This window comes from Bos indicus x Bos taurus, chromosome X (genome assembly GCF_003369695.1).
Source record: "Bos indicus x Bos taurus breed Angus x Brahman F1 hybrid chromosome X, Bos_hybrid_MaternalHap_v2.0, whole genome shotgun sequence".
NCBI classification, from domain to species: Eukaryota; Metazoa; Chordata; class Mammalia; order Artiodactyla; family Bovidae; genus Bos; species Bos indicus x Bos taurus.
Window position 1 is genome coordinate 105380247 of NC_040105.1, and position 14311 is coordinate 105394557.

The window sequence follows — 14311 nt, forward strand, 5'->3', positions numbered from 1 at the left end:
AGGTCAGTGATCACACCATCGTGATTATCTGGGTCATGAAGATCTTTTTTGTACAGTTCTTCTGTGTATTCTTGCCACCTCTTCTTAATATCTTCTGCTTCTGTTAGGTCCATACCATTTCTGTCCTTTATCAAGCCCATCTTTGCATGAAATATTCCTTTGTCATCTCTGATTTTCTTGAAGAAATCCCTAGTCTTTCCCATTCTGTTGTTTTCCTCTATTTCTTTGCATTGATGGCTGAAGAAGGCTTTCTTATCTCCTCTTGCTATTCTTTGGAACTCTGCATTCAGATGTTTATATCTTTCCTTTTCTCCTTTGCTTTTCCCTTCTCTTCTTTTCACAGCTATTTGTAAGGCCTCCCCAGACAGCCAGTTTGCTTTTTTTACATTTCTTTTCCACGGAGATGGTCTTGATCCCTGTCTCCTGTACAATGTCACGAACTTCATTCCATAGTTCATCAGGCACTCTATCTATCAGATCTAGGCCCCTCAAGCTATTTCTCACTTCCACTGTATAATCATAAGGGATTTGATTTAGGTCATACCTGAATGGTCTAGTGGTTTTCCTTACTTTCTTCAATTTAAGTCTGAATTTGGCAATAAGGAGTTCATGGTCTGAGCCATAGTCAGCTCCTGGTCTTGTTTTTGCTGACTGTATAGAGCTTCTCCATCTTTGGCTGCAAAGAATGTAATCAATCTGATTTTGGTGTTGACCACCTGGTAATGTCCATGTATAGAGTCTTCTCTTGTATTGTTGGAAGAGGGTGTTTGTTATGACCAGTGCATTTTCTTGGCAAAACTCTATTAGTCTTCGCCCTGCTTCATTCCCTTTCCAAGGCCAAATTTGCCTGTTACTCCAGGTGTTTCTTGACTTCCTACTTTTGCATTCCAGTCCTCTATAATGAAAAGGACATCTTTTTTGGGTGTTAGTTCTAAAATGTCTCATAGGTCTTCATAGAACCGTTCAACTTCAGTTTCTTCAGCATTACTGGTTGGGGCATAGACTTTGATTACTGTGATATTGAATGGTTTGCCTTGGAAACGAACAGAGATCATTCTGCCATTTTTGAGATTGCATCCAAGTACTGCATTTCGGACTCTTTTGTTGACCATAATGGCCACTCCATTTCTTCTGAGGGATTCCTGCCCACAGTAGTAGATATAATGGTCATCTGAGTTAAATTCACCCATTCCAGTCCATTTCAATTCACTGATTCCTAGAATGTTGACATTCACTCTTGCCATCTCTTGTTTGACCACTTCCAATTTGCCTTGATTCATGGACCTGACATTCCAGGTTCCTATGCAATATTGCTCTTTACAGCATCGGACCTTGCTTCTATCACCAGTCACATCCACACCTGGGTATTCTTTTTGCTCTGGCTCCATCCCTTCATTCTTTCTGGAGTTTTTCTCCACTGATCTCCAGTAGCATATTGGGCACCTACTGACCTGGGGAGTTTCTCTTTCAGTATCCTATCCTTTTGCCTTTCAAACTGTTCATGGGGTTCTCAAGGCTAGAATATTGAAGTGGTTTGCCATTCCCTTCTCCAGTGGACCACATTCTGTCAATACTACTATACTATAGCTTATACTAAATTAAATTTGTTTTTAACTCTGTCATTCTAGTCTCTTCTTCTATGGTCTTTTTAAGTTAACAATGAATAAAAATAACATAAATTAAAGTTTTCTCTGAGATATAGTGCTTGATTCTTATACTTTACAGAACACCTACAGCATGAGATGCAGTCTTAACTGCCAAAATGTCTGATAATATCTTTATTGTTACATTAGATTTGATATACCAAGAAGCTATCAATTATAATCCAATAAATTCTTAACGAAACTTACTTAGCTTAGAGTTCTATTCGACTAATAATAAATGAAAAGACATTTTACAGCTAGAAGATAGTCTTTTGTCTCCCAAGCGTGTGTGTCTCTCAGAAAAGGAATAGGAAGAGAAGAAGGGGTATGAAGAATAGGCAACCTCAGTGTCCTTGAGGGAAACAAGGCAGTACAGGTCCCTTTTCATTTTAAAATTATTTTGTAAAGTTTATTCTTCAACTTCACTATCATTACTTTAAAAACTTATTTTATGCAACTTCTGTTTCAAATTGTTTCAACTTTTAAGTATTCTGGCAGGGTAAAATGCTCACATGGAGACTGGTGTGGGGCTAAGTGAAAGTGACAACAGAAAGACAATTAAAGTCACCATTCTCTTCACAGTGACTTTTCATAAGGCAGACTCTGGAAAGAAACAAATAGAGAAGGAGGAGGGAGGAGGGTTCAGGATGGGGAACATGTGTATACCTGTGGTGGATTGATTTTGATATATGGCAAAACCAATACAATATTATAAAGTTTAAAAAATAAGATAAAATAAAATAAATAAAAATAAATAAATTGCCAATAACATAAAAAAAAAAAAAAGAAAGAAAGAAAAAGAAAGAGATACTGGACAGGTACAGGTAGATGTTCAAACCCCATCTCCAACCTCTTAACCTCTTTACTTTGAGCTGCCAGTCCTGAGTTCCAGCAGTGTAGTTTACAGTAGAAATACAAGTCAGCAGGAAAAGTGCGGTGATGGTGTGTGTACTGTCTGAGGCCCTTTGTTGTTGTTGTTTAATTGCTAAGTCATGTCCTACTCTTCTGCAATATGATGAACTTTAGCCCACCAGGCTCCTATATCCAGGGGATTTCCCAGGCAAGAATACTACAGTGGGTTGCCATTTCCTTCTCCAGGGGATCTTCCCCACCCAGGGATAGAACTCACACCTCCTGCATTGGCAGGTGGATTCTTTACCACTGAGCCACCGGGGAAGCCCCTGAGGCCCTTCAAAGGACAACAAAGTAACAAGATTGGAGTTGGGAGAGTTGGAGACATGCCCAGAGGGGAAACAGGTTTATTTAGAGAAGGACTTCCTATGTCTTTAATATGCAAATATGTGGCAAGGGCTTGAAATAGCACAAAAAGTGTTGCTAGTTAGTTTTAGAAGCACCTCTCTGAACTCTTCAAACCTGTCTACCCCATGGTGATAAGGTTAATCTTTCTCCATATAGCTGTGTCATGCTATTAATATTAACATTCATGTCACCCTTGATGTGCTGCTGTTCAAAGCAGACCAGACCCCATTTCAAAACTGGGGATAGGAGGAGCAATTTGTGGATATGGAAACGAAAAGGAATAAATTGAAGAAATCTGTGCGTTGTAGTACAATAATGAGAGGTTCTATTGTAACTTTTGCCATAATATATTACAATTTTTGTCTGGAACTTGTCTAGAACACAATTTTAATTTAAACTGGTCTCCTAAAAATTATTTGGCTATATTTTTTGCGCACGGCCTAATGGGAACAAAGTCTAGAAAACTTGGATTCAATTTATGATTCTGTGGCATTCTGGCTGCAGAATATTTGACAAGTTACTTTAACTCTCTAAATCCAATTTTAACAACTGTGTATTGAAAAATATAATTACCTTGAGAATTGATATGAGGAATAAATGAGATGATGAACATAAACACAGCTAATGCAGTGCCTGACATAGTTTAACATAGGTGAATGCTCCAATAGATTTAGACTTCATTACACACCTAAAGCAGTCACTGAGGTAAAAGAAAATGGGAGGTAAGGATTGAAGTATTATTCATCAAGTCATTTGCTAGTTCATTTATTCATTCATACACAAATATTTAATGAAGAAGTATATATTCAAGGCACATTTTAAGGTAAATTAATTCCTTAAATAGTCTTTCCATCTTATGTGTATTTGATAGATTTGGATGTTGAGTAATACAATGCTGAGTACAGCTGAGTTAATTGAGGGAGTCAAGGGGAAAGGATTGGTAACCTCAGCTTATTTGCAGAAAATAAATACCACCTCCTAACATATACCTTACATCTTCCCTGGGGAGCCATTGCCCTCAAGTACACTCCAAAATTAAAATTAATACTTTGTATTAATGTGTGTATATTTATGTGTGTATACATATATACATATAGATAGATAAGTAGATATAGATAGACAGACAGACAGACAGATATTTTGAAATAGTTGTCACTAGTTTAGACTATTTGAGCAGCCACATAGTGAGAGAATGATTTATGTAAACAGAGACAGATTTATTATGAAGTGAATTAAATTTTAGCTTAAAACCCCCAATGCACATGGACCTCTTCTGAGGCCTGGTATTAGAAAATCAAATGTCTTAGGAGGGAGAGATAATAAAATGATATGTCGTCAAAAATGTTGGGGGAAAAAAAAAAACTATTGTAGAGATATAGCAAGAGTTTATTTATATATGTATGCAATTGCAATTTTTGTGATGGCAGCTTTTATAAATTTGTTAGTTGTCATTCTTTCTTTTTATTTGGCTGTACTGTGAAGCTTGCTGGATCTTAGTTCCCTGACCAGAGATTGAACCTGCATCTTTGGCAGTGAAAGTGCAGGGCACTAACCATTGGACTGCCAAGGAATTCCTGTTGTGATTCTTTTTTGTCTGTAAATTAATATTTTGTTCATACCAAATTTTACATTGGTAATTTTCTATCATTTTGTTAAAAAAAGCCCCTGTGTTTAAGCTCCATATTCCAGAACACCAGGGTTCATCCCCTACTTACAATGTCAAAATACTTCCCTTTTGTTCTTCCCAGAGGAAATAAAAATACCATCAAAAGTAGAATTTAAGGTATAGGCTTGGGTCTTTACTGAGTGGATTGATTTAAGTCTACAAAATGACTTCAAATTTTGATTTTGAAAAGATTTTGATCATTTCTTTTACCTTCTGCAATATGATTCTTAGCCATATCAGCAACTAAAGGGAAAATAAAAACAAAATCTCCACATACTTATGGAAGAGATCTCAGTGGTTTAATTAAAGGACAAAAAACATGCAGTCTGTACAATATGGATCTCTGAGAACTAGGAGGGACCCTTATCATCTTAGAAATTATGAAATTTGTTCAAGTTTTGCACTTTTGGTCATAGGATATTTTTCTTCTCAGATAATCATCTGTCATGTTTAAAGGATATATGAAATTCCTGAGAAATCAAATTAAATGGAATTTTGTATTGAACATAAAATAGAAAACTATCAAATCAGTCTTTCTTTTGAGTTTTATGGTGACAATTCTCTCTTGGATTAGACTTTTTCCACTTTGAACTACTAAGTATATTGTATCCCACACAAAGGAGCATAAGTCAAACTTCAAAACTGTTCTTTAGAACAGTTGTCATTTTTGTTATTTTTAAATGACAAGAGATTGGAAGCAGTGCAATGATTTTATCCACTCCAACTGAGATTCTGTGCCATTATTTAAAATCTGCTCTGAGAAGAAAAATGGAATAATAATTCATAGACAAAATTAAAATGAATAGGATTTTTATATGAAAATAGAGGAATTAGATTTTAGTATATAATAATAATGCAAGAAAGTCTTGTTGTTATGTTTGTTGTAATACTATACATAGTATTTTTCAATTACAAAATGGTTGATACTAATAAAAGAAAAAGAGCAGTTTGAAATTTGTTAAAGGGAAGCATTTGTTAAAAGTATGATTAAATCTTGACTATTTCCTCTTGGGAAAGTTCCGTTAAGTAAAGTACGTGTTTAGAGGAATGGCTTAAGATCTGTTAGTTAATAATGATGAACAGTGTGCTGCCCACATATGCATATGATCCTGCTTTCTCCTTTTAAAATAAAGAATAGCATCAGTGACAGGTTTCCTTTAAGATTAAAAAAAGAAAATAGACATTCGTTAGAGGGTTGGTTAATGACAAAGGACCTAGTGTGGGTGGAAACAAAATATTATTTTCTGGACAAAATTAACTGGCCTATATGTGGCTCAAATCCATGGCCTTGGACTCATTAGCACAATGTTCTAACTAATTAAACTAATGAATCTCAAAATAATGACAAATCCTCAGTTTGAAAGAATAAGGTTCTTCTTTAACTTGGCTTGTTAAAACAGATACAGATGACAAAACCAATACAATATTGTAAAGTACTTAACCTCCAATTAAAATAAATAAATTTATATTAAAAAAAAACAGATATAGACTATTAAACAAGGATGCCAAAAATATGCTAACACTTCCTGAAATCACAATGACAATAGGGAGAAAGAATTGCCTTTTTTTCCTCCTGGTACTTGTTCATAGTGACAGAGAATGTCATAAGTTAGCATTCAGTAGTCTACTGGCCAAGTGTTGATAATACTAATAAATATGAAAGATGATAGGGGGAACTCAAAAATAGAGATAGAGATCAGAAATGGTGGTCATTGTTAAATACTATGTTTGTACGTTCATAAACAAAATTGGAAACATAAGAATTCTAATAGGTTTTCTATTTGAGACATTTGGTGCTGAGTCAGAGCTCAGGTACCACCAAATCTAGTATTGTGGGATCAACATGTCTAAATTGGGCAATTGAATCTTTTGCTCATTAATCATTTCAGTGATTTTAAGTGCAAGAGAATTGAGGGCTGATCCATCAGTTTGCTTATTAAGCTACCTTAAAGATTCATTCAGACAACCATATAACCCTGGCTATTAGTTCAATGATATTTTACTTATTTTACTTCTAAAGTAGGTTCCTTAGATTTGTCATTAATATTAGCTTTAAAAGCTCTGAGATATGTTACAACAAAGAAATAGGTACAGCAGTTTGTAGCCCAGAATTTTCTCAAATTAATCACCTGTGGAATCTGTCTTTCTCTTTTCTTTTTATTATTGTTCTGTTGAACTCATTTTGAGAAATGGTGACTCATAAGCTAATTATATTCTTACTGAGAAAATATATAAATAAATAGATGAAAATTACTTGTATATTGAAGAAATATCACGAGGAAGAAACAGACCCAATTATGTTAGGATTTGCTTCCTTTATTTAAAAATAAAATATTTTTATTTTTATAAAAATGTAAAATTTTAATATATAAAATTATGCAATATCATATTTTAAATGATTAAAATCAAATTAATACATTTAAATAACAATTCTTTAAAATCTATGCATTTGAGCTAGAGTGTCTTCATTATGAGTCAAATCATGCATGAGTACAAAAGAAGCAATATCAGATACATGGTCAAAGTACAATTCCTGCTAAACTGCTTTCTGCCTAATTAAAATTTTCCTTATAAAATCCATTTCATGTAGTTTTCTTTCACTTTTTGCCTCAAACCTCTGTTATGTTGTCTTATATTATTTTGTTGCTAAGTAACACCTACAAGACCTTCTAGAACTAACACCCCCCAAAAGATGTCCTTTTCATTATAGGGAACTGCAATGCAAAAGTAGGAAGTCAAGAAACATCTGGAGTAACAGGCAAATTTGGCCTCGAATTACAGAATGAAGCAGGGCAAAGGCTAATAGTGTTTTGCCAAGAGAAGGCACTGGTCATTGCAAACATCTGCTTCCAACAACACAAGAGAAGATTCTACACGTGTACATCACCAGATGGCTGACACCAAAATCAGATTGATTATATTCTTTGCAGCCAAAGATGGAGAAGCTCTATACAGTCAGCAATAACAAGACCAGGAGCTAACTGTGGCTCAGATCATGAAATCCTTATTGCCAACTTCAAACTGAAATTGAAGAAAAAGGGGGAAACCACTAGACCATTCAGGTGTGACCTAAATCAAATCCCTTAGACTATACAATGGAAGTGAGAAATAGATTTAAGGGACTAGATATGATAGACAGAGTGCCTGATGAACTATGGATGGAGATTCATGACATTGTACAGGAGACAGGTATCAAGACCATCCCCAAGGGAAAAAAAAATGCAAAAAAAAGCAAAGTGGCTGTCTGAGGAGGCCTTACAAATAGCTGTGAAAAGAACGGAAGTGAAAAGCAAAGGAGAAAAGGAAAGATATAAGCATCTGAATGCAGAGTGCCAAAGAATAGCAAGGAGAGCTAAGAAAGCTTTCCTCAGCAATCAGTGTACAAGAAATAGAGGAAAACAATAGAATGGGAAAGACTAGATATCTCTTAAAGAAAATTAGAGATACAAAGGGAATATTTCATGCAAATATGGGCTCAATAAAGGACAGAAATGGTAGGGACCTAACAGAAGGAGACGATATTAAGAAGAAGTGGCAAGAATACACAGAAGAACTGTACACACACACACAAAAAAATCTTCACAACCCAGATAATCACGATGGTATGATCACTGACCTAGAGCCAGACATCCTGGAATGTGAAGTCAAGTGGGCCTTAGGAAGCAGCACTATGAACAAAGCTAGTGGAGGAGATGGAATACCAGTTGACCTATTTCAAATCCTGAAAGATGATGCTGTGAAAGTGCTGCACTCAATATGCTAGTGCTGCTAGCAAATCTGGAAAACTCAGCAGTGTCCACAGGACTGGAAAAGGTCAGTTTTCATTCCAATACTAAAGAGAGGCAGTGCCAATGAATGCTCAAACTGCTGCACATTTGCACTCATCTCACATGCTTGTAAAGTAATGCTTAAAATTCTCCAAGCCAGGCCTCAGCAATACGTGAACCATAAACTTCCAGATGTTCAAGCTGATTTTAGAAAAAGAAAAGGAAACAGAGATCAAATTGCCAATATCCGCTGGATCATGGAAAAAGCAAGAGAGTTCCAGAAAAACATCTATTTCTGCTTTATTGACTATGCCAAAGCCTTTGACTGTGTGGATCACAATAAACTGTGGAAAATTCTGAAAGAGATGGGAGCACTAGCCCACCTGACCTACCTCTTGAGAAACCTGTATGCAGGTCAGGAAGCAACGGTTAGAACTGGACATGGAACAACAGACTGGTTCCAAATAGGAAAAGGAGTTTGTCAAGGCTGTATATTGTCACCCTGCTTATTTAACTTATATGCAGAGTACATCATGAGAAACGCTGGACTGGAAGAAACACAAGCTGGAATCAAGATTGCTGGGAGAAATATCAATAACCTCAGAAATGCAGATGACACCACCCTTATGGCAGAAAGTGAAGAGGAACTAAAAAGCCTGTTGATGAAAGTGAAAGAGGAGAGTGAAAAAGTTGGCTTAAAGCTCCACATTCAGAAAACTCAGATCATGACACCTGGTCCCATCAGTTCTTGGCAAATAGATGGGGAAACATTGGAAACAGTGTCAGACTTTATTTTTTTGGGACTCCAAAATCACTGCAGATGGTGACTGCAGCCATGAAATTAAAAGACACTTGCTCCTTGGAAGGAAAGTTTTGACCAACCTAGGCAGCATATTGAAAAGCAGAGATGTTACTTTGTCAACAAAGGTCCGTCTAGTCAAGGCTATTGTTTTTCCAGTGGTCATGTATGGATGTGAAATTTGGGCTATAAAGAAAGTTGAGTGCTGAAGAATTGATGCTTTTGAATTGTGGTGTTGAAGAAGACTGTAAAAAGCCCCTTGGAGTGCAAGGAGATCCAACCAGTCCACCCTAAAGGAAATCAGTCCTGAATATTCATTGGAAGGACTGATGCTGAAGCTGAAACTCCAATACTTTGGCCACTTGATAGAAAGAGGTGACTCATTTGATAAGACCCTGATGCTGGGAAAACTTATAGGCAGGGGGAGAAGGGGATGACAGAGCATGAGATGGTTTGATGGCATCACTGACTCAACGAACATGGTTTGAGTGGACTCCGGGATTTGGTGATGGACAGGGAGGCCTGGCGTGCTGCAATTCATGGGGTCGCAAAGAGTCGGACACGACTGAGCAACTGAACTGAACTGAACACCCCTGAGAAGACTGATTGAAAAATAGTTAATTTGAAAAATGATTTCAGATGATAGTCACAGTGTAAGCAAATCTCATTTTATTTTACCATAATTTCCTTGTCTTTGTTTTGTTAAGAGATTTTTTTTTTTTTTTCAGACATGAAGGGGAACTCTCATGTATTTCAGTGTATATAATTCAACAGATCACTTGTATACCAATTTTATAGATTATTGACTTCTAAGAGATTATTATGCCAAGTATCAATTTTGCCTGTTGACAGCCAAAGCAATAGACATTAAAGCCACATATTTAAATCACTGTTTGTTTCTGTTAGGATTAAAAACTATGTTCAACATAGGAGATATTGAAAGTAAGACACTTATTTTTTAGTATTTTTATTAAATGCTCCACAGGAAATAATATACTTAAAAGATCTGTGACATTGTAGGTGCATTCTGTTTACCAAAGTAGTTTTTGAAAAATAATGAAGGAATTTCTAGTATCAACTTTGTCATTTCTATTTGTATTCCTGTTTAAATCTATCAGATATATTCTCTTCTAAAATTAACCTGACTCAGATATACATATGGGCTTTCAATTAATTTTAAAATTATGTTTCTAATTGGATAACAAAATATTCCCTCATAGCTGTAAATGGTTGCTTATATGGTAAAGTTTATCATAAGTTTAAGAAAAATGCAAGTTTTCTTTCAAGTGGAATTCTGAATTCATGTAGTTTATGTGCTTGTGCACAGGAGATGCATATCCATTAGTTACATATCTCTTTGGAATAGTGGCACTACCTACTTTTAGCACACTTAAGACCATTTTTTAAAATTATTTATTTATTTATTATATTTTTAGCTGTCCTGGGTCATTGTTGTTGTGCAGGCTTTTCTCTAGTTGTGACAAATGGGGACTACTCTCTAGTTACTGTGCACAGGCTTCTCATTGTGGTAGCTTCTCTTGTGAAGCACAGGCTCTAGGGCTCCCAGGAAGCACATGGGCTCTGTTGTTGTGGTTCCCGGGCTCTAGAGCACAGGCTTAGGCTCAATAGTTGCAGCGCCCGGGCTTAGTTGCTCTGTGCCATGTGGGATCATCTTGGACCAGGGACTCAACCCCCTGTCTCCTGCATTGGCCAGTGATCCTTTACCACTGAGCCACCAGGGAAGTCCATAACCAAATATTTCTGATATCCTTTTTAGAAGAGCATCTAACTTCCCTGGTGGCTCAATCAGTTTTAAATCAGCCTGCAATGAAGGAGACCTGGGTTTGACCCCTGGGTCGAGAAGATTCTCTGTAGAAGTAAATGGCAACCCACTCCAGTATAATTGCCTGGGAAATCCCATGGACAGAGGAGCCTAGCAGAGCTTGCAAGAGTCAGACACGACTTAGGGACTAAACCACCGTAATCCCAGTCATATAATCCCATCGTCACAAACTTAGTTTTTGTCATTTGGAAGGAAATAAATATTGTGTTCTGAAATGTATCAGTATAATGGGGTCTGGGTCTTTCATAGGTCTAATAATCTCTGTGGGATATTGACTTTACTTGGCTTTTATTATAGACTCTATTGATACTGCTATACAAATTTCACAATGACTTTTGGAGCTGGTAATAACTAATACTTTGTGTGATGAGAACACAAAAAGTTGTTTTTCAGTGATGTTTTAAATGAAAAATTAATCTGCTTTAAAATCTAACCAATAAAGTAGAAAAATTAAATACATTTTATGACAGTAAACTTCATTTCATAATTGAGAAACATTGTGGTCTTTTAAAGTATGAAAATCAAAGGACAAATAACACAAATGAAAAAAAGTTGCCATGACAGTGTTGGATTTTCTTCCTATTCTGTTCTTAGACAATAAAATATTCTATATAAAGAAACAGTGAATGGGTCTTTTTTTTTTAATGTGTCTTTTTTAATTGCCATGATTTTAAACAGGCATTTGAAACTAGAAGGCATATTAATGATCAGCTTTAGACGTTTCACACTATTTCTCAGAGTCCTAGGGCTTCAAGGAGATGGATTAGAAGCTAAAGAATGAGGTGTAGTGAGAAGCAGCAAGGTTGTTGGGAAGGTCCTGGATTATACTTAGCTTTTTTCTGTTGTGTATGTGTGGCTTCACTTAATAATTTGTTTGAAGCCAGAGTTTTGCTGCTAAAAACTGAAAAGTAACTTTAAAAAAATCACTGATCTAGGCCATCATCAACATTTTACAGTTGAGAAAACTGAGGTCCAGTAGATTTAAAAAACTTACTTATGATCATACCCATTTACTGAGTGGTATGATAAATTGTTCATCAAAGTAACTTGGCAGGATATATTTATTATTCCTTATATTTACATATGATTTTGAACTTTTCAAAGCAGCCTCACATCTGGTAGTTGATTTGATCCTTGGAAAATAACACTATTAAGCAGTTATAGAAAGCCTTAGTTCAATTTTAAGATGAGGAAATGAGGTTCAAAGAAATAAAACCACCAGAGTTATACCACTTTATTGGTAGAGACAGGATGACACACAGAAGTTTGCCCTATATCACAGTTTGTTCTAATAATAACTTGCCTAGAAAGTGGCAATTTATACAAATGTAGCATATGTCCTTACAAAATGCTTATCAGAAGTTCATGATGCTGTTACTATAGACTCTCAGTACTCACAGAGGGTTTTTTTGTCCTTTATTTTTGTATATGGGACTATGTTATTATTTTAATTTTAAGTGGAGGCTAATTACTTTACAATATTGTATTGGTTTTGCCATACATCAACATGAATCTGCCACAGGTGTACACGTGTTCCCAATCCTGAACCCCCCCTCCCACCTCACTCCCCATACCATCCCTCTGGGTCATCCCAGTGCACCAGCCCCAAGAATCTTGTATCCTGTATCAAACCTGGACTGGCAATTCATTTCTTATATGATATTATACATGTTTTATTGCCATTCTCCCAAATTATCGCCCCCCACCACAGAGTCCAAAAGACTGTTCTATACATCTGTGTCTCTTTTGCTGTCTCATATACAGGGTTATCGTTACCATCTTTCTAAATTCCATATATATGCTTTAGTATACTGTATTGGTAAGGCCTGCCCAGAGAGCCGCTTTGCTTTTTTGCATTTCTTTTCCATGGGGATGGTCTTGCTTCCTGTCTCCTGTACAATGTCACAAACCTCAGTCCATAGTTCATCAGACACTCTATCAGATCTAGTCCCTTAAATCTATTTCTCACTTCCACTATATAATCCTAAGGGATTTGATTTAGGTCATACCTGAGTGATCTAGTGGTTTTCCCCACTTTCTTCAATTTAAGTATGAATTTGGCAATAAGGACTTCATGATCTGAGCCACAGCCTTACAAACAGCTGTGAAAAGAAGAGAAGAGAAAAGCAAAGGAGAAAAGGGAAGATATAAACATCTGAATGCAGAGTTCCAAAGAATAGCAAGAAGAGATAAGAAAGCATTCCTCAATGATCAGTGCAAAGAAATAGAGGAAAACAACAGAATGGGAAAGACTAGAGATCTCTTCAAGAAAATTAGAGATACCAAGGGAACATTTCATGCAAAGATGGGCTCAATAAAGGACAGAAATGGTATGGACTTAACAGAAGCAGAAGATATTAAGAATAGGTGGCAAGAATACACAGAACTGTACAAAAAAAAATCTTCATGACCCAGATAATCATGATGGTGTGATCACTGACCTAGAGCCAGTCATCCTGAAATGTGAAGTCAACTGGGCCTTAGAAAGCATCACTACGAACAAAGCTAGTGGAGGTGATAGAATTCCAGTTGAGCTATTCCAAATCCTGAAAGATGATGCTGTGAAAGTGCTGCACTCAATATGCCAGCAAATTTGGAAAACTCAGCAGTGGCCACAGGATGGGAAAAGGTCAGTTTTCATTCCAATCCCAAAGAAAGGCAATGCCAAAGAATGCTCAAACTACTGCACAAATGCACTCATCTCACACGCTAGTAAAGTAATGCTCAAAATTCTTCAAGCCAGGCTTCAGCAATATGTGAACCATGAACTTCCTGATGTTCAAGCTGGTTTTAGAAAAGGCAGAGGAACCAGAGATCAAATTGCCAACATCCGCTGAATCATGGAAAAAGCAAGAGAGTTCCAGAAAAATATCTATTTCTGCTTTATTGACTATGCCAAAGCCTTTGACTGTGTGGAACACAAGAAACTGTGGAAAATTCTGAAAGAGATGGGAATACCAAACCACCTGATCTACATCTTGAGAAATCTATATGCAGGTCAGGAAGCAACAGTTAGAACTGGACATGGAAAAACAGACTGGTTCCAAATAGGAAAAGGAGTACGTCAAGGCTGTATATTGTCACCCTGTTTATTTAACTTTTATGCAGAGTACATCATGAGAAACGCTGGACTGGAAGAAACACAAGCTGGAATCAAGATTGCCGGGAGAAATATCAATAACCTCAGATATGCAGATGACACTGCCCTTATGGCAGAAACATCTGATCTGATGTTATCTGGCAGCAGAAGCCTTATGAGTCTTAGCTCAAACTCTATATAGACCATGATTTTTGGTGCCAGATAGCGTTCACATGTCCCTATCACTGGTGCTG